Raw genomic sequence first — 22155 nt, 5'->3', positions numbered from 1 at the left:
GCTTTACCACTGAGCCACATTCACAGCCCTTTTGTTTTTATTTTTATTTTTATTTTCTATGTTGCTTAGGGCCTTGCCAAGTTGCTGAGGCTGGCTTTGAACTCATGATTATCCTGCCTCAGTCTTCTGAGCCACTAGGATTACAGATGTGTGCCACCATGCCTGGCTCAAAATAATTTTAAAAGTCAAAACTAATACAATTCTTGATGAACAAAATAGCAAAGTTTAAAATCAAAGGAGTATCAGTGCACACCTAGTATGCATTCAGATCAGGTTTATAAAGATCATCCTTCCTGCCATCACACTAATTTGGGGTGATATGGAGAAAAACTGATTTGGGTTAATGTAGAGAAAATCCACATAAATCATGCGTAATTGTTGTAAGAAAATGTATCAGAAAGCATTTTAGAGTGTTTTCTGTGAGCAGCTTTTGATCCAGGAGAAGCCTATAATATATATATTTCCTGCATCCCTTTCTTCTTCTTAAACCTGATCTTTTCTTGAACTGCTATGTGACATGTTGGTAAAATGCTGAAGTTTGAAGATGGATCTGCTTAGTTTTTATTTAAGTTTTGCTGGTGTGAGGGATTAAAGAGCAGTGATCTTGCAGCAAGCAGTATGGAGCACTGGTAATCTGCCATCCTGCACGTAAGGGCCAATTCTGCCATTAGGTGCTAAAAGACAGGGCAGGAGTCACTGTTGCTTCATGTAGCTTTAGCTGTGACAATGCTGTACTCCCAGCATTGAAATGTTCTTCAGAAATCCCATGAGTCAGTGTGTTTGAGACAATTTTAAATTTGAAAAAAAAAGAAAAAGAAAACAACAAAACAAAATAAGAACCAAATAAATGTTATGATTCTGAAGGTGAAACAAGATGAAGGCATTCTTTACCTCTTTCTCCTTTTTGCAAGTAGGGACAGGTACAGTTAGGTTATAGAAAATCATAACTGCATTCATAAGTATTTAATAAATCTCTGGCAATTAAAAAAAGAAAGAAAAAAACCAACTTTTCCAGACCTTAGTTCTGAGAGTATGAGTCACAGACATCAACAGCTCAAACTTCTCTCTTTGGAAGATCCATGTCATTTCCTCATGTATCTTCAGCACGCATGGCCAGAGGCAGAGTTTAATCATCTGTGTTTGAGTGAAAAGTTACTCCACAGAGCAAATCTCAATATAGTAAATCTTCTTGGAGTGAATAATTAATTTTTTGTTTATACAAACATCATTAGATCTAGTAAATGTCATACCTACAAGAATATTTTATTGTACTTTAAAACATAATGACAACTTCAATTTAAATTTCATATGTTAAAAAATATGCATTTTTAAAGAAGTGCATACAGATAAAACAGGATGTTTATAAGATTTTTTTGGAAAGCAATAATTCTAATTAAATTTCAAAACAACAAAAATACTAATTTACTTTATTAAATTCTGGTCATCTGAAAGTCTAAACAAACAAGACATAAGTTTGAAATTATTTAAAAACAATGAGAGCCTAGATTATTGATCAGTTCCATAGTTTAAATAGACACACCTGCTAAGACAGTGTGCTATTTGAAAACAGGTAGCATTGCCACTTACCAGCTGGCTAATAATGGGACAGATATTTAACTGGACAGTTATTACAATGGAAGTAATAGTACTTACTTTGTAAGATTTTTATGAAAATTTAGATTGCATCATCTATAAAGAAACTTAGATTTTCTGACATATTACTTGTTATCAAAATGTCAACATCATATGTCCCTTTACAACATATACAAGGCTATTTCATAAACATAGCACACAAGGAACATTATTTTTTTAGATGTGTCTCTAAGTGATCTTACAGATATTTAATTCATGGAGATAAGTTCACAGGAAAGGGAAAAAAAAGTGTGACGGTCATTTTTCTTTTTCTTTGAGATCTTACCTTTGCAATCACACTGAACTTTTTAACCTTATTCTTCAAAAGTTCATAATTCTAAGGTTTTTTTTTTTCCTCAATAAACCCAAATATGGAAACTTCTAGATAGGCAATCTATCCAAAAATTAATAGCTACTCAAATTACTTACTTGCTCTTTTTCTTTTATGACTTGCTTCTGGTGGAAGGCTCAAGGCACTGTGGCATGCTGTGATCTACAGCCGGACAGTCAGTAAGAGCAGTTTGCTAGAACCAAGTCTCCAGCAACCACAGCAGTCCTGGGATAAATGACGATGAGGGTATAGCTCAAGCTTAAGACTGAGGATGCACAAAGTTTAACAGCCAAAATGGAGAGCCCAGATAAGCCATCTGAGCCACAAACGGATGTTTATCTCTATAGTTAGAGGTGAAGCAGATTCAGAATTACTCCTATCAGTAAAAACTTTCATTTTCACTACCGTAGATGTATTTGCAAAAATTTCCCTCATTAAAATGAACCACTTAAAGGGATTTTTCCAATGTTGTTTCTCATCCTACTTTCATGGTGCTACCCAAAATGGTTGCGTTCAGAATAAGAATGGTATGAGGAAGTACTTCCTGGGTGACTTTCATATTCTCAGAGTAAGCTCAAAATATTTGTACCTCTTACTTCCAATTCACAAAAGTTCCTTTTTCTCCTTGTATGGGCTGTTTGGAGATATGGTTCTTTTGAAGCTTGATGCTCTGGTTCAAAAAGAAGGCTCATTTTTCTCAAATGCCTTTCATTTGCTTACATGAACCTTTTCACTTTCTGTCCTAAATTCACAGTCGTTTTTTTAACAGTCCTAAGACATCAAAGCACAATTTTGAGGAAACACGGGGTTTTTGTACTACACAAAGATACAAGGTACCAATATGCCTTCATCAGTTGTGGGCCAACCCAGCCCTGAATAACGTTATTGTTCAGCCAAGGAAAGTAAAAAGGACTGAAACTTGATCACCTGTAATGCAAGTTCATTATGGCCTGCATTTAGGTACCAACTGATAAAATTCTCAATTACTTTGGAAAAGAGTAACTATCCTCCCCACCTCTGCCATCTGCTACCTGATCATCCAACAGTGCTTGTGGCCACAAAGACATAAAACAACAGAATCTAAATGTAATGGGGCCATATGCTTAATTATTTCAAGAAGAACTCTCCATGAAAGGTAAAATTTCCACTCTTATTACGGAAGGCAAATTTGTACCAACTCGACTCAGCTGGAAAAATTTCATATGGGACCAATTTTTCAACCAATTTTAAACATCTCTTCTTAAATCAAATTAATTCAAAAAATATAAAATCTGAATTATAAGCTTGGATTTGGACATATTATCTGACAGTCCTTATTTTTCAGATAAAATGTGTTCCTGGAATCTGCAGGATAAAGTACGTTCCCATAGAAACCATGCTATATTTAGGGTTTGCTTGTCTGAGGAAGGACAAACTGAGAAATAAGTTAGATGTGACCAACGGTGGAGCATAAAAATTCACAACTATGAGCAGCACACAAATTAATTGTTCCCACTGATGACAGGAAGATTTCTGCTAAAATGTATCTCTGTTGTATTTACAACACAGCTAGAGGAATACATGGATTTCATACTTTTTCCAACTACAGTCAAAATTCAACTTTCTCCTTAGGGGAGTGCCAATAATTGAAAGAAATACAACAAATCCTTAATATTAGACAGGTTTAACTCCAGAATAGTATGATCTTATTTAACAAATGAGGCCACCAAAGTTCAGAGAGTTTAGGAAATTATTACAAGGCCACAGAACTAATTAGGAGACAGGTAGGGATGTAAAACGTGTACCAACTTTTCATTCCACTGCAAAAAAAAAAAAAAAATGATACACACATGATGAGGAATTTGCGATAATCTCTGATAGACATTAACAATTTATGGCTTAATTGTACATCTCCTCTGGAAATGAACTAAACCTTTAAATAAAGGTATATTTAAAAATCCTATAGAATTAAAATACTTCTTTAAATATGATTTTCCTTCCTTCCAAGCTGTTAGAGTAAGACCTGAACATCAATGAGGAGCCTGTTAGTTTTCAGGAGAAAAATGCAATCTGTCCTCATCTGGGGAGGTTGGAAGCAGAGGCTGCTGGGGATATGCCATCTGGCCCACTTCTGCCCTTCCATGGGAGATGCCATTTGAGATGGCCACTGGCGGGCAATGTCTGCCACTGAAAGAATGGGGGGTGGGGTTGCTTACATTTCTGTAAAAATGCAACTGTGGAATATCCCTAGGAAAGGGATAACAAGATCAGAAATTGCTAATTCTCAAACCTATTTACTCTCACAAATCATAAACCAAAACCTCTTCACTAGCATGCTTGGTTCTTTGTTTTATCCATAATGCCCAGAGGCTCAGCAAGCCTTGAAACTGGAGGCAGCACCTGAACTCTGACTCTCCCCAAGCTAAGCACCTGTGTTCTTAGTCTGTCTCTTCATCCATTTCTGTCTGTGGCTGTATGTGCATGTTTCACTCCATGTCTCTGCCTTGTAGGTGCAACTGAGTTTGATTGTATGGAGACATAAGATTGGGAATGAGAAGAAAACAGATTATCCCATCCCTTCCCTCCACTTTGTGGACAAAAGATGGAAGTCCAGGAAAACCATTGTAATCCTCTCACTTCTTCCCCAGAAGAAGATGACGCAGGCAGCATTTCTGAGACTGTTTAGGAGTCAAGTAAATAAACAAATTAAAAAAAAAAATAAGAAAACACGTTCTCTGGCATTTATTTTCTACCATACATCAAGTCTTAAATGATAAAATCATAGTAGGCACACAAAAGTCTTTTTTGAGAGTTATAGGTATTAGTTTTTATAGTGTTTGGAGGTACAGTCTTCCCTCTGTATTTGCAGAATCCATATGAGAAGATTTCAAATTTGGATGGAAAATATTCAGAGAAAAATTTGTGCTTCTAGTAAGCATGTATACACTTTTTTTCCTGTCATTATTAATTCCCTAAACAATATAACTATCTACATAGCAATTACATTGTATTTAATATTATAATGTTGAGATTAAATTAATTAATACTGGAAGGAAGGTTATATGCAAATGTTATGCCATTTTATATAGGAGACTTGATTGAGACTAGATTTTGATATCCAAGGACTGGTCCTGGAACCAATCCTCCACCGATAGCAAGGGCCAGTCCTGGTGAAATGTTCTCATATTTGAAAAGTGAAAGAGATTAAAATTAGTCCTTTAAAAACAAAACAAGCCTCTCTACAGAAGGCTGACAAAAGGACCTTAATTCAAACCACACCATGCTCCTTTTCTTAGTTTTCTATTTGCTCCTAGAGACAATTCACATCTTTGTGCATTGTGTCCTTTGCACCTCTGCCTGAGTGCTTTTCTCACTTCTGAAGGTTGTACTGTCCCTTGTCATTTAGTTCTCAACAATGAATTCACCTCTTGGGAAACCCACTACAACAACCAGTGTCAGGAGACGGCTCAGGCACTATCACACTGCCCTGACTGAATTCTTTACATATGATTTGCCTTCGAAATTTGCTTTTATTGCCTATCTATTTCTTTTTTAAAAAATATTTTTTAGTTGTAGGTGGACACAATGCCTTTATTTTTATTTATTATTTATTTTTATGTGGCACTGAGGATCAAGCCCAGTGCTTCACCAATGCTAGGTGAACACTGTACCACTGAGCCACAACCCCAGTCCCAATTGCCTACCTATTTCTAATGGTTTTATTGTCTGCATTTTTTTTTCTGCTGAGATCACTTGGTCTCCAGTATCTCAGTAAACTTAGCCTTGAAGTTTTAAATCAAACAGACCACATTGTCTGGCAGTTTGAAGTCTTGGTCAGTTTCAGCAGGTTTAAGAATTACTAGTTGCTGATTTATTTACCACTTCCTAAAGCTATATTTCATAGGACCCCTAACTGTATTGCTGGTATTTTCCAGTGCTCAGAACAGTGCCTACCACACATTTGTTGAATTAATTCAATATATTGGATGAATGCATAACTATACATGATTTTTAAGAGAGGCTATGGATAATTTTTCTTTTGATGATAAATATTTAATATTTTTAAGTTAGTTCTTACAAACTTCAGGGGTTGGAGTTGAATGTGAGAGCTGGCATTGAACAAAAAGAGGGTCTATCAAATTCAAACACATCATCTTAGAAGAAACTGAGCTCAGAGAGGCAGCTTGAGCAGAGGCCACACAGAAAACCTGGCTCTGACACTCTCAGCCTAGCCTCCATTGTTGACCTGGACAGCTGTCCAAGGTGACAATCTCAAAGAAACTACAGCTGGATGTTTCCTCATATTCCAAAAGGTATTGTCTGCTTTTGGAACTGTATCTCTTAACACTTTGGAAGCATCTCAGAGGAAGGACACATTTGATCAAGAATAAGGAGATATTTTGTTCAACACACTTTTTCCTATGATCTTTTTAAATTTTGATTTTAAGTGTTGTATGTGAATCATCTCTTGTGCCTTAGGTTTCTGGCATGATTTTAGGATAGAAAAAGCAGTTTTACCTCTTTGGGAGTTGTTTTACAATGTGGTTTATTTTTTTTTTCTTTTTATTTATTCTATTGCTTTCTGAAAGGAAGATACTGTTTCCTGAGAACACAAAAAAGGAACTAGTGGTTTTACTAACACATGATGTGTGCTAGACCTAAGAATGAGATGCAGCTCAGATCAATAGATTAAATTCAACTGTTTTCTGAAATGATAGTTATCTTAGAATTTTGACTTCCAGAGGGAGTTCAATCAAGGTATGATTCACCACATATCTGATTTTAGCGTGATAGGGATTTGGTGTAAATTCACAGAGTCCTTGTTGGGATATGAGAGGACAAATAAATGAAGGTCCAGAAATCATTCATTCACCATGAAGAGGAGGGCTGAGTAAGAAGGCAACAGTTGATGGACTTCAAGGTCAAACAAGGATTTTTAAAGATAAAGTATTTTGCTTATTTATATGATAAAACTTAAAAATGCCTATCTTGAGCTGCAAGGGATACTGGCCATGGGAATATATTGAATGCTCCAATCCAAATGGGCCCTGTGGTGACCTAGTTTGTGCTTTGACAATTCAAAGAACTCAAATAATTACCACTAGCCGTCAAAGATTCCTGAGTCTCCAATCCTAAGGCACAGATCTCTAGCCTCCAAAGGAACCTCCCCATTTCCTTCTGGCTCAGTGAAAAAATAATTACTTTGTCTTTATTACATCAGTGACTACAGAACTCTTGGCTGTTTTGCAGGCTGTAGCTAGGATGAAGAGCAATTTCACTAATCATATTTTACTCAAAATCTCACCAGACCTTTAAAAAACACACCCTCTTTTAGAGAGGCTAAGCCCTCAGGCGATTTTGCCTATCAAAATCTGACACCCTGCCCAAAGCTTGAAAAGCAGTTTTAATTAAGTGCACAGGCCAGCCTCCTATTAATGGAAATAAAATTCTTTAAATTATATTAATTGCCCTATTATTAGTAAATTTAAAAAAAGAACACAAGAGCTTTCAGATTTTTTTAAAAAAAAAAGGAGAGGGAAAAATGTTTGCAGAGTTCAGTGATAAGCAAGGCTGATTACATTTCCCTGCTACTTCAACACAAAGGCCCACTCAAGGAAAATGGCATGTGTCACATGCCAGGGTAGAACAGGGTTCAACTTCCCCAAGGTCATGTGGTGCTTTGGCCACTCTCAGAATATTACCTTCTGGATTGCTCCAAATTGCTGCCTGACAGTTGCATCAGTGTCTTCTGAGTGGGCAACGAATAGCTGACAAGTTGCTTCAACTGGACACTTGAGACAAGTGGGACAACTGGAATTCCATCTGATGGGTGACTTTGGGAATGCCACAGAACTTTTGAACCCTTTTATTTTAAAGATGGGCACCAGATAATTGTTTTTTTCCTGTCTTGAGAATGTCTGTGGCCCTCTCTCTCTCTCTCTCTCTCTCTCTCTTTCCTTCTCTCTTTCTTGGAACAAAATGTGAAACTGACAGGTACATCAAACACATCTTGGTTTGCTAAAAAGTTGTAACGGCTGCCCTAGCTTATGCTGCAAGCCTTCACTAACTATATGGCCATAGTCTTCCTTTTAGATAGTCATAGTCTAAAAGCATTATGACAATCTCATCGCTCAGTGGGGACTTGCAAATGGCACAGCTAGATGAGTTTGGCTTACTTACAGGCACCTGGGAGAAAGACCGAGACAGGAAGGATAGCACTGGGGAAACTGTCTCCATCCAAAGGCCTTTCCCGGGAGAGACAATTGGGCAGTCAGATGGAAGTTCAGAGAAAGTAACAGAGTTGGGCAGGCTCCACCTAGTGAGAAGGGCAAGGAGTCAGGAGGAAACCGAGATGGTGGGTGTAACTAGATAATGGCAGCGAGAGGCAATGGTCCTGTTAGTCCGTTCACTCATGCACAGGCCCTGTGAAGGAGCAGTCAGAAGGTAAGGCAGAGCTTTCGGCTATAATTCACATCAGATTCATCTGTGTGGCCTCCTGGCATGATACTTCCTAATGGTCTGTGGAGGGGACCAGGCACCCACTTTGGATAAGCTCCCAGGTTATTCTGATGCCGTTGGTCAGATGATCACATCTAAAGAGGGTGAAACCAGGCCTCATCTTTCCAGGCATCAGGGTAGCAGGCAAAAGGACCAGATTTTACTGCAGAGTAAACTGAAATTGTCAAAAAGAAATGGAAGCAGTCACAGTATGTTAGGTAAAAGGCATGAACACAGAAGCTACTAGGTGTGCTTACTTCATACAAGTCCTGCCATACTTCTTGCCTGACTCTCTGGTCTGAGAGCGATGGCCCTAGAGGCAGGGTTTAGAGGCAGACCCAACCATTCAAAAGTCCAAGGTGTAGATAAGCAGCATGTCAAGAGTAGCCTCACTAGGTGTGTATAGTCAGAGATGACTCCAACTAACAGAAAATCAATGCAAGTATCTTGAGTGAGGTGACACATTTCTTGCCAACATTAGAAGAGGTTCTGGGTGGATGGCTCTCAGAGCAGGTCATTCTGGAACACTCAAGGGTGGCAGAACTCTGGGTGGATTTCCTTGTGATTCTGGTTTTCCTCTTATGGCTATGAAATAGAGACCATTAACTTCCATTTCCAAGCCTTCACACAGGTTTCTGGAGAGGCATAAAAAGAAACTGTATTTCCCATAGTGATTCATTTCTCAGGAAGAAAACATTTCCTGAAGCCCTTCTCAGACCTTCATTTACACCTGGACAGAATGCGTTATTTACTAATTTCTCAATCCATGTGAGAACCATGGTGGCTCACCCCCTGTGGCTGGAGATGGGTCTCCCTTCCCTGGGTCCCCTGCCCCCTAGAGCATAAAAGTATTGTGAAGCAGTGAGCAAGGGGGGAGTGGGCAGATCTCTTAAAAGGCAGCTGACTGCTTGCTTACTCACCCCATGGAGGAATCATACATGCTGGGAATTGATCCAGATTGAATTTATTGCATGAAATCCCTTATGGTTGGGATGAAATTTATTGCATGAAATCCCTTATGGCTCATTATCAAATGATGGCAAGGAAATTATGGTCAGGGAGCTAAGCTCTGAATATAATTTACAGCACTTCCAGTCCTTCCTCCATTCCTCCTCCTCTAAAGCACGGTGTTGATTCCCAGCACACACTCCTGTGTTGGCCCTGAGGGTCTTCTCTATGTCATCTCAACCCTAGAGTTGAGAGAAATTTTGCTGTCAAATTTAACTGGGATGCTTTCTCATTTTCCTTTTTTTTTTTTTTTTTTTTTTTTAAAGAGAGAGTGAGAGATAGAGAGAGAATTTTTTAATATTTATTTTTTAGTTCTCGGTGGACACAACATCTTTGTTGGTATGTGGTGCTGAGGATCGAACCCGGGCCGCACGCATGCCAGGCGAGCGCGCTATTGCTTGAGCCACATCCCCAGCCCTCATTTTCCTTTTTTTCAGAACAAAGATTTCTTCTTCCAATCTCCTTTCCACTTCATTTTTATCAAGGGTCATCTCAGATGTTGCACCACTAATGTATTCCTTTCTTTGAGGGAAAACATCTTAGGAATTGCTGTAAAAAGTTGTCTTGTTGCTTTTTTTGAGATGACACAATGTCATGTTTTTCTATATCCCTACAAGAACATTTATGCTAAATGATTCTGCAAATCATGTACCTTACAACTATTTAGATTTCCTCCTTGGTTCCACTCATGTCTTATAATTTTATTGTCTAGCTAGTAATTTTAAAGCTATTTCCAGTGAATAAATACTCTCAGAAAGATTCCTTATTTCCCTTTTCTTTGGCAAATTGAAATTTAAAAAAAAAATGAAATGTGATCTCAATATAAAAATAAGCTTAAATCTGAAAACTCAACAGAGGTATTTTCTTTCTTTTTCTTTTTTTAAACTAGAAAATGATTTTGCAGAACAGTTAGCCAGTGTATTTGTAATTTATCAAGAAACATTGATAGCTGGATAATAAATAAATAATATGAACAAAAAATCCAGAAGTATTGGGGCTGGTGTTGGGGCTCAGTGGTAGAGCACTCACCCTGGGTTTGATCCTCAGCACCACATAAAAATAAATAAACAAAACAAAGATATTGTGTCAATGTATAACTAAAAAAAAAATTAAAGAAATCCAGAAGTCTAAGTGTTGAGCAAAAACACAGAATTATAAAATAATCTTTTTTTATTAAAATGAAACCTGTTGGTAATCTAGTGAAGCCACTAGTCTTACTTCAAGGCATCTACACCTCAAAGATGACAAACTTTGCCAGAGTCTCACATGGAGGAGGATGCAGAGATAACTCTGGAACTGCTTTGGCTTGTAGCTTGGACTTGCTCAGCTCAGTGCAGCAGCCACAAGCTAATATGTCCCATGTCAGTGACTTGGCATCAAAAAACATGGTCATGCTCTTATCTTACACCATAAGAAAAATCAATTCAAAATGTATTAAAGACATAAACATTAAACCTGAAAACAAAAAATTCCCTACAGGAATATGGGGGAAAGGCTCTTGATATTGGCCTTGGTGATGATTGTTTTGGGTAGCACACCAGAAACTCAGGTGACAAAAACAAAATTAAACAAGTGGGACCACATCAAACTCAAAAGCTTCTACACAGCAAAGAAAATAAACAATAAAATCCGAAGGCAATCTACGAATTGGGAGGGAATATTTCCAAACCCTGTATCTGATAAGGGAATAATATCCAAAATATATAAGGAACTTACAACAAAAAGACTAATAACTCAAAAATAGGCAAAGGGTATGAATAGATAAACATTTTTTTTTTCAAAGCAAGAACATAAATGGCCAGCAGGTATATGAAAAGCTGTTTAACACCACTAATTACCAGAGAAATGCAAATCAAAATACAGTGAGATATCGCCTCATACCTGTTAAGTTGATAATTATCAAAAAGACAAGTTATATTACATCAAATGTTGGTGCAGGTTCAGAAGAAAAGTAAGCCTGTGTACACTCTTGGAAGGAATTTAAAATAGTGCAGCCATTTCAGTATAGAGGGTCTTAAAAATTAAAAAATGAAACTATCACCTCTCTACTGGGTATATATCCAAAGGAAATGAAATCTCCACCTTATAGAGATGATTGCAGTATTATTCACAATAGCCATAGGAACAACCTAAGTACCCAGATGGGTAAAGAAGTTGTCACATGTATCCATGTGATGGTTCATTATTTCTCCTTTAAAAAGGAGATAGCTGCCATTTTTGAAACAAGGATGAACCCACAGGACATCATGTCAAGTAAAATAAGTCAAACACAAAAAGAAAAATATTACACAATCTCACATTTGCAATCTTAAAGAAAAATTGAACTCTACCTCCATCCATCTACCTGAAAATGCCATGATTTTTTTCTCTTTTAATGCTGAATAATATTCCATTGTGATATATATCACATTTTCTTTATCCATTCATCTACTGAAGGACATTTTGTTTTGTTTCTTTTTTTGAGATGATTGGTTCCACAGTTTAGCTATTGTGAATTGTGCTGCTGTATGCTAAGTGAAGTTAGCCAATCCCAAAAAAACAAATGCCAAATGCTTTCTGATTTAAGGATGCTGATTCATAATGTGGTTGGGGGAGGGGCGCCATGGGAGGATTAGATGAACTCTAGATAGGGCAAAGGGGAGTGAGGGGAAGGGAGGGGGCATAGGGGTAGGTAAGATGGTGGAATGGGATGGACATTATTACCCTAAATACATACATGAAGACATGAATGGTGTGATTCTACTTTGTGTACAACCAGAGATGAAAACATTGTGCTCTATAGGTATAATATGAATTGTAATACATTCTGCTTTTATATATAACAAATTAAAATTTAAAAATAAAATAAATATCGAACCCAAAGAAAAAGAATTGGGGAGGTATTTGGAATGGAAAAATTGGTCAAATGTTGGGCATGTGGGTGGAAGGATACAAAGTAGCAGTTACATAGAAGTATAGATGGCTAATGTACATTAGGAGCACTATAGACATCATTACATTGTACACTGAACATTTTCCAAAAGAATAATTTTAAGTGCCCTCACTACAAAAGAAGACAGAGGAGGAGGAAGAAGAGGAGGATAAGGCAAAAGAGGAGGAAGAGGAGAAATACCTTGATTTCTTGATTAGTAATCATTTTTCTGTTTACTTATATAAAAATATTATGTTGTGTATTCAATTTATAAATTAAAAAATAAAGGTAGGAAAAGGCCACATGATGAAGTTATGCAGGACATGATGAAGAGGCAGGATGCAGCCTGTATGTCTGTGCTTCCTGAACCTCCACTGGGTTGCTGACCACTTTGAAAACTATAGGTTCTAGATCCTAAAAACACAGGCACACAAGGTATATAGAGTAATTTCTAATTTCAGGAGATTCCTAGGCTTCTGAAGTAAAAGGCAGTGAAGCATTTTTGGCAGGAGAGTGACAAGGTTAGACTCCCCACCTGCTTGAGTGCTAGTAATTATGCTTGGCAGAGTTCTCCACAATCCCGTGCACAAATGTTTTCTCTTAGAAAAGTTTTGTCAACTAAAAGAGAAGAGTAACCATGTCATGTAAGCTCTAATGAAACTTTATCCAGTGATGTTTCATTTAGGATCTGATTCTACTAAATAGAAATTCACATACACTGTGAGACATTTTTCTCTTACACTTAACAAATATATTAAATCTAACCTAAGTGTTTTAATTCTGCTATGTATCTTCTGGAAAAAAATGTCTTTAATCATAATCATCCTCTATAAATATCCATAGAATATCCAGCAAAGCAGTCTTCCAATCATGTAGATACAGGGAAAGAGAGGTTTGATTTCTGCTTCCAAGAAAAGTAAAATCTTGAAGAGTGTACAATGTTCAGAATCTGAATACTTCCCCCAATATTAGTTTGTAATTGTCTCAATTTCTCTGCAATGTTCAGGTCTCACCAAGAAAGAGATTTTATTTTTGTTTTGCTTTGTTGTTTGTCGTGTGTGTGTGTGTGTGTGTGTGTGTGTGTGTGTGTGACAGATTTTCTTCTACATTCTTGCATAGAGACTTTCAGCTTTCAGCCACGGATACCTGGGTACAATCACATCTCTTTTATGTTCTAGATGTGTATTCTTAGGCCAGTCACTAAACCTCTCTGACTTGCAGCACTGGAATGATTAGATAATAAGACCCAACAGCTCTTTAATAAAACTCCTGCTGGGCACAGTGCCACACACCTTTAATCCCAGTGGCTCAGGAGGCTGAGGCAGGAGGATCTAGAGTTCAAAGCCAGCCTCAGCAACTTCGCAAGGCACTGAGCAACTTAGCAAGACCCTGTCTCTAAATAAAATATTAAAAAGGGTTGGGGATGTGTCTCAGTGGTTAAACTCCTCTGGGTTCAATCCCTGATATCAAAAACAAAACAAACAAACAAACAAACAAACAAAAATTCCAATCATCAATGAACTAGGAGACAACAAAACACTAACCGAAATAACAATCCACAAACATGAAGCCTGCAGAGACCACTAATGCTTACCAGTCACCCTAATCCCCACTTCCTGCCTTTGCAGCTTCCTCTGCAGTTAGGTACAGTCATGTCACCAAGTTCTATATGCTAGAATTGTGAGCACCAACTTTCAGCTTACACAGCTAGGGCTTTTATATTTCTCATAATCAGGCCATATTTTCTTTCTTTTTTCTCCATTTATTCCTTCCTTCCTTCTTCCCCCCTCTCTCCCTCCCTTCATTTCTTCCTTCCTTCCTTCCTTTCTTCCTTCCTCCTTTCTTATTTTTGTACTAGGGTTTCAACCCAGCAGCACAAAAACACTGAGCTACATCCCCAATTTTTAAAAAATTTTGTATTAATTTTTGTTTTGAGACAGGGTCTTACTAAGTTGCAGAGGGTCTTGTCGAATTGTTGAGGCTGGCCTTGAACTTGCAATCTTCCTGCCTCATACCCCTGAGCCCCTGGGATTACAAGTGGCATCTGACTCAGATCATCTTAACGTTTGCCTATTGAATTCCAAAGAAGGTGGGGCTTCAGGAGAAACTAAGCTGATACGTATTTTTAAGTTCTGCAAGCTCACCTTTACCCCTCTTGGGGTAGCTGACTAGTGGGGAAGCAGTCATTATCAAAAACACAATGACAGAGAAATTACGATTACGAGTACTTTGCTAAAATCCTAAAAAGTGAGGGGTCAAATGCACTCAAAATACGAAATATTTCATAAGACAACAAAGTCAAAGTGACAAATCTAAACAGTCAAGCCAGCAATAATCCAGGATTACTCCTTGACAAGGGGAAATCAAAACTAAGACAGCTCTCTGTTCCAGACCAGACCCATGCTTTTCTTTAACAAACAGATGGCCCCATTTAAAGATAAGTAAGGCATGAGAAAGCAGAATTAGGCTTTAGCATAAATATCAATTAAGCAGGGAGGAGGAAAGGCATTTAAACAAGGCAAAGGAAGAATATCATCATACAAAGAAATTTCCAAAGAAAAATGGAGGAAAGAGTCAGATAAATAATTATTCATGAGTCTCACAGAAATTTTAGATGAAAAAAAACTCTCAAATTAAAAGTTCAAATAAAATGCTGTTATAAAGTGGAAGGAGAAAAAAATGAGTTTTCAGATCTTAGAAAAGAAGTGAAAGACAAGAATTTTAAATACAAGATGAAAGTCATGTGTTAATTTAAAAAATGAAATGGATAAGGAGATAATCAAGTATAAGATAAGCTGAAGGAAATCAAATTAAATGAGTTAGAAAAGAATAAGGATCTAATAAGATTAAAAGACATAAAGTTATAGAAAGCAAAGATTATCCAATGGTGATATAATTAGTGTCCCTGAAGGTGTGAAATAAATGAAGAGAAAAATAACAATCAAGGGCTGGGGATTATCTCAGTGGTAGAGTGCTTCCCAGGCACACATCAGGCCCTGAGTTCAATACCCAGCACCACACACACACACAAAAAAAAATTAAATACACAAGAAAGAAACTCTGAAGTAAAATTTGGTATGGTATGAACATGAAAACTGAAGCTTACATATATCAAGTAAAAACAAATAAAGTCCTGATCTACAAATATTAAGAATTATCCCAGTAAACTTATTGAAATCAATGCTTTTTAATTTATTTTTTTATTAGTTACACATGACAGTACAATGATCTTGACATATCGTACATTTGAATCAAATGGGATATAATTTCTCATTTTTCTGAGTGTACAGGTTGCAAAATCACATTGGTTATACAGTCACATATATACATACAGCAATACTAGTGTCTATTTTATTCTGTTGCCCTTCCTATCCCCCTTCCCCTCCTGAAATCAATATTTTTTAAAATGAATATGATGTCTCAATAGACAATATCTCCACTGAGTGCCATAGGGCAAGGCTTTAATCCCAGCGTCTCAGAAGACTGAGGCAGGAGAATTGAAAGTTCAAAGCTCCCCTCATCAACTTATTGAGGGCCTAAGCAACTCAGTGAGACTCAGACACTAATAAAATATAAAAAAGGGCTAGGGATGTAGCTCAGTGGTTAAATGTCCCTCAGTTCAATTCCCAGTACCAAAAAAAAAAAAAAAAAAAAAATAGACAACATCTCTTGACCTACTTCCTACACACACACACACACACACACACACATACACACACACACACACACAACATAAAAACTTTCAGGAAAGTTTAGATTTGTGTAACTCTTATTCATAGCAATATTCAATTCAAGGGGAAAGATAGAACATTACCTTTACAGTTCTGAGAGGCAAAGGGGAGCTATCAACAGATTCTATGCCCGTTCATGTTATTCTTCAGGTATAAAAATGATCAGTGTACCTAATGGTCGTGGGAGGATGGCCCATTAGCACTTAAATAATCTATACCATTTCCCCTAAGCATCCCAAACTCAGCATCCAAGTAGAAGAGTGGACATGGTGATCAGAATTTTATCTTAAGCCCCTTAGTCCTTCTCTGAACAGATTGCTGGCTCTTGCTTCTCACAGATCAAAATTCTCAAAGCCTTGCCTTTAAATGCAAAAGTCAAATATTCTTTCATATTGGAGGAAATCAAGGAATAATGAAGAACAATGAAATTGCATAAACAAAAGTGTAATTAAAATGGGGAAACTGGTCAAATGACTAGTCATGTTGAATCCATTTACAAATCTGAAACTAAATAAATGTGTGTCATTATAAGAAACAATATAACATAGTGTCTCTGAAAATGTGCTCCCTGAGTTTGAATGCTCAAATGTACTGGTTTCAAATCTCTGCTGCTAGGTTTACTTGCTCTGTGTCCAAGGGAAAACTATTTAATGTATTTGATCCCCAATTTCTTCATCTGTAAAAAGGGAGTTGTACTAGCCCTTATTCAAAGTGCTTTTGAAAATATCAAATGAATCCCTTTCCTAACGCTTAGCACATGTGAGTGCCTAGAAAATGTCAGCTGTTTCTGGTAGTCCATGAAACCCCTGGGAAAGACCCCATTCCAAATTGCATGAGGAAGCTTCTGCAATGCATGATGAGAAGTGACCCAGGAGAACTTGGCATTGCTTTAGAGTCAGATAAAGGCCAATTTTTGGATCCCACCTCTTCTTGTTCCTACACAACACTCCTTATTAATACACCTGTGTCTATGGTAACCACTCCCATCCGATAGGCAGCATTTTATAGATGAAGGACCCACCCAAGTCTAGAAATGTTAGGTGGCTGACCAAGATCCTGCAATTAGCCAATGGAAGAGATAATGTTTCAACCCCAGATTTTTGAAAACTAGACAAACACTTTCTAATGAACAACATTGGCATTTATAAGCCAATTTCTTAATTTTTCTGTGGCTTCGTTTTCTTCTTCATCTACAAGGCTGGAGATGTATTAGTATTATGAACTCATTTGCATTCTCTCAATTTGACTTCTCTATAATATGAATTCCTGTTTCTGAAAACCACCAGTGCAAAGGAGAAAATTTTAGCTTAGGACCAATAAATATACTATGTGCCACCACCCACATTCCTCAGCTCTCTTTCCCATTCAAACCCAGAGAAACATAATCCTTCAAAACAGCAGTCTGGGCAAACAATGTCCATTTGACTTAACAGGTTCTCTGAATGAAAATGTTGGATATCCTGAGTAGCTGATGAAATCACACAGCCTCATAACACAGGCTGAGCATCAACTCATTTCCTAACAAACAGGCAGGCCTAGTCAAGGATGAGCTCTCCTCTCTGCTTTATTACATTTACTTTTCATTTACCTGGAGATGTTATTAATTTTAAAATTTAATCAAATTTGCTGAGAGACTGTCTAATTAAAATGCTCTCAACAATTTTGTCAAAATTATTAAAGGTAGAACACAGTCTATTAAGGCCTGGGGCACTTTTCAGATTTATGCTCTACTGGACCAACTCAGAAAGTCAAAAAGAGTCATTATAAACTCATCAGAATTATAGGATTCCTCCAAGAAAACAACTTATCATCTTGGAAAGAATAATCTTACCATTCTTCATAAGAGACAGAAGAACATTTTGTTAATGGAAAAAGCGCTCCAAAGAAATCTAAGCATAATGGTTTAATCTAAATACATGCTGAGTTGTCTATTTAAGGGTGATTCACATCTATACCCCTGCTGATTCACAAGATGCCCATAGTGGTGGGCGCTATCTCCACATTTCACATATACCATCTCTCTTGATATCTGGAACCCAAATAATCCTGAGTTCCATGTGAACAATGCCATGGAGTAGGCTTTCCTGCTCCTGTACTAACCAAATCTAAGGCAAAATATTCTTCCTCTTTCTTTCTAACCAATGCTGAGGACAAACAGAAGTAAATCAGCTGATTGCTCTTTAAAATACTTGCTCCAGGGGTACAACTGATCTTTGGGATCCATGGGATCCATGTGAGGACCTCCCTCCAATTCTGAAACCAAAGGATACTAAAGTCTTCTATTAAATGGTACAGTATTTACATATAATCCACAAACATCCTCCCAGGTACTTTAAATCATGTCTAGTCTAGACTACTTACAATACTTAATACAATGCAAATACTACGTAAATGGTCTTTATACCATATTCCTTAGAGAACAATGACAAGACAAAAAGTAATTTGTATGTTTCATTATAGATGTAATCCCCTTCCCTGAACAGTTTCAATCTGCAGTTGGCTGAACCCACAGACATGAGTGGGGAGGGGGCTACTGTGTGAGACTGTGAAGCAACTCAGTGGTTTATTCAATAGAGCTAACAGAATCCTCATTTAAACTCAATTTAATATTCTGGACTTTCTATGTCCACTGAAGCAAAGTTATTTCATAACACTACCCAATCCCAATCAGTTCCCCTGGACTTTACCTGGACCTTTCAAACCACCCAGCCCAAGCTTTAAGACTCAATAAACATTGTGCCCAAATTTCCCCTTTAGAAACCCTACTGAGACTCTTTCAAGAGCTGACTTTGCTTGATCAGCAAGTATTTCTGATGGTGTTTTGAAGAGCTATCATTTGACACAGTGAATTCCCACAGTAACCCTCTGAGAGTTGAATGTTTTAAATTGCCATTTTCGAGAAGAGGAATTTGAGATTCTGAGAAATTCAGAAACTGGCTCAAATTTCATATGCTAATAAACAAGCAGATCGAGGATATAAATCAGAGTGAGTTTGCTGAAATATAGGAATTCATTCTCTCACCTATACACAAATTCTTTCAATATATATTTATCGAATGCCTTTAAGCCCTGGTTCATAGTAACAAACAAGGTTTGCGTGGGCAGAGGAAGAAGCTTCCTTTGTGATATTTAAATTGTAGAGAAGGAAAGAGGAAATGTAAGTCTGAAAACAAGGAATAAATAATAATAATTTAGGGTAATGATGAATGCTTCAAAGGATATGAAATAATCTGAAAGGAAAGCAATGAGAAACTTTAGTTTTAGAGGGGGCAATCAGAGTGGTCTCTTCGGAGACAACATTGGAGCAGATGTGGACAATCTGGAAGGAACCAGCCATTTGAGGAAATGCTTCCAGTTCGCGGGAACAGCAGACACAAAATTTCAGAGGCAAAAACAAAGGAACAGAAAGAAGTTGAGAGGGAGGCCTGGGTCTGATCACAGAGTTTACCTCTTAAGTTGAGTGGTTGGAAAGCCACTGGGAAATTTTCGGTGGACACTAATGAGATCTAATTTGTACTTCTAAGCAGTAAATGGCTTGGCTTATGTGTGAAGAATTGACTGTAGTGAAGCAGAAATCGAAGCAGGGAGAGGAAAGTTATGTGTTGGCCCAAGAAGGTAGTAGGAGCAGACTCGGAGAGAAGTGGTCAGATAAGAGGCATGTTTCAAAAGTAGACTCATCAGTGCCAGACGGCGGAGCACAAGCGGGTGTGAAATACAGACAGATCTTCTGAGTGTTGTATCTTATCTCCAAATGCACTGCTGTGAAACCAGCATTTCTCCCTTGCCAGTAGGCATGAGGCTACTAAACTTCTAAATTAGAAGATGCTGAAGAGACCCTGGGGAGGAACAGGCTCTTCTCCCTGGTTATGCAATCTTGCTTAGCAGTCTCTTGAGGTCACCATATATGCCACCTCCCTGTAGGCAACTTCCCCTGCATCTCAGAAAGCAGCCTCTGAGAGCACAAAACTCCTTGGGCAAATTTCCAGCATGGTCTGAGATGCAGTTTCTACCCTGAGGCAGGTTGTTCTAACACCTTTCTGTGGAACTGTGGAGAGTTCCATCAGTACAGAGGCTTTGTAAACTTTTCCATTGTCCAATGGGTCCCCCTTGTAACCTTTCCAACAAGGTCCACATTTCAGCCATAGGTGGTGGCAAGCGGTGAGGGACACCCTTATCCACATTTTTTTTTTTTTTTTTTACCACATGCTCTTCCTTACATTTGAAGATAGTGACTGTTCCTGTATCTTCTATTCCTGTATTCTTTGGAGTTTTCTTTACCCCTTAATAGAGTAATTTCTTATTGCTCTAATCTCCTGCTATAGCTAGTGATTTATAACATTCAACTTCCCTGCTCAAGTTACCATGTAGTTTCTGTCTCCTGATTGGACACTGATGGATACAAAAGAGTACAAAGAATAATCTCTTGGTACTTGATATGAGCAAATGGGTAAAAATGTGGTGTCATTATTGGAACGAGCAAGGCTCCCGAATGAAAGAAATCAGGGTTCTGCTCTGGGTAAGTTAAATTGAAGGTGCTTATGAATATAAGTGGAACTTTTAAGTTGGAAGTTTTGTATTCATGGAAAGAATCCAGGAAAGAAGGCAAAGGACAGAGATATAAATTGGGAAAATCAGCATATAGATGAATTTAAAGTCACAGGACTGTCTAGGATTTTTCCAGGAAGTATATGGAGAGGTAAGAACTGGGAACTGAATCCTATGACACACCATTTAGACATTGAGGAGGAAAGAAGGAAAGAAATGTAAGGAAATCAAAAAGGAATAAATCACAAGGTAGGAGAAAACCTAAAAGCAAGAGGCATTCTAATAAATGAAGTATTTCAATCAAAGGAGATTGCTCAACAGTATGATATCTTTCTTTGAGACTGAGCAAGATGAAGACTCACAGTTAACTATTGGATGTGTAGACTGATATCATTAATGACTTGACAAGATTGGCATGGTAGAGTGAGGTATAAAAGAAACATGGGAATGGACCAAGGAAATAGCAGATGAGGAAATGCAAAGATGGCAGACAGTGCTTTTGAAAAGTTTCCTTAAGCAAAACTTAGCAAAGCAATGCCACAGCCTCTGCTAGCAATGACAGAGTACTGGGAGAAGTTTTGTGTCATCACTCCAGTGTCTCTTATCCAGTTGTAGACAACTCATGGAAAAAGAGAAAATGACTCTACAGCAGGTTGATGTGGCAAAGGTAAAGTCCTGAGGGGACAAGGGGATGGGACCCAGGAAAGGATGGGGATTGTCACAACACTCACAGTTTTATCATTTTGGAGTATTTTTATTTAAAAAGGTGATCCATGTTGATCTTTTAAAGAAGTGCCTTATATTTAAATATCCTAAAAGGTTTTGTGGCTTCAAAACAGCATGGTAGAGAAAATTCATTTACATCATGCATTACAGTTGCATTCATAGTTTCATTTAGCTCAGTACATTTGAATCAAATATACAAACTCTCATATTTCCTAGTCACTCTATACGATTTTCATTGGCAGGCTGGATATTATTCTTGACATGCCATTCTGTGAACTTACAACACCATTCAGGGCATGCACAGTTTTACCCTGTCAGGTTTTTTCAAGAACATTTGAACAGACCAGCTGGAAAGAACTTCACTTTGACACGTTTAGTATTCTTAATCTTTAAACATCCATAAAAGGCAGATTTCATCTTATAAATTAAATATGTCACAAGTCAGTGCTTTTGGAGCAGTTCAATGTGTGTTCACTTCTTGAATGTTCACAACTAACTTAAATCTCAAATAAAAAAATTTTAAACTTTGGCAGATCTTCACGAAACAATGTGTCATCCAGGATGATGTTACCAACAGCAACAGCAGACACAGAGCTCTTTTTATCTCTAGAAATGTACCAAGATGGGCCAAAGGGTGTCTAAAACCCAGGAGTGGAAAACTGACTGATACTGTCAATTAAATTGTCCCTGTGTGGTTCTTATCACAACCACGATCTTGAAGAGGACATAATTCTAGCCTTATATATAAAATACAAATAAAGTTAATCATAAAAATATATTTCATAACATAACAT

This window comes from Urocitellus parryii, chromosome 3 (assembly GCF_045843805.1).
Source record: "Urocitellus parryii isolate mUroPar1 chromosome 3, mUroPar1.hap1, whole genome shotgun sequence".
NCBI lineage: Eukaryota > Metazoa > Chordata > Mammalia > Rodentia > Sciuridae > Urocitellus > Urocitellus parryii.
Note: the sequence above shows the minus strand (reverse complement) of the source record.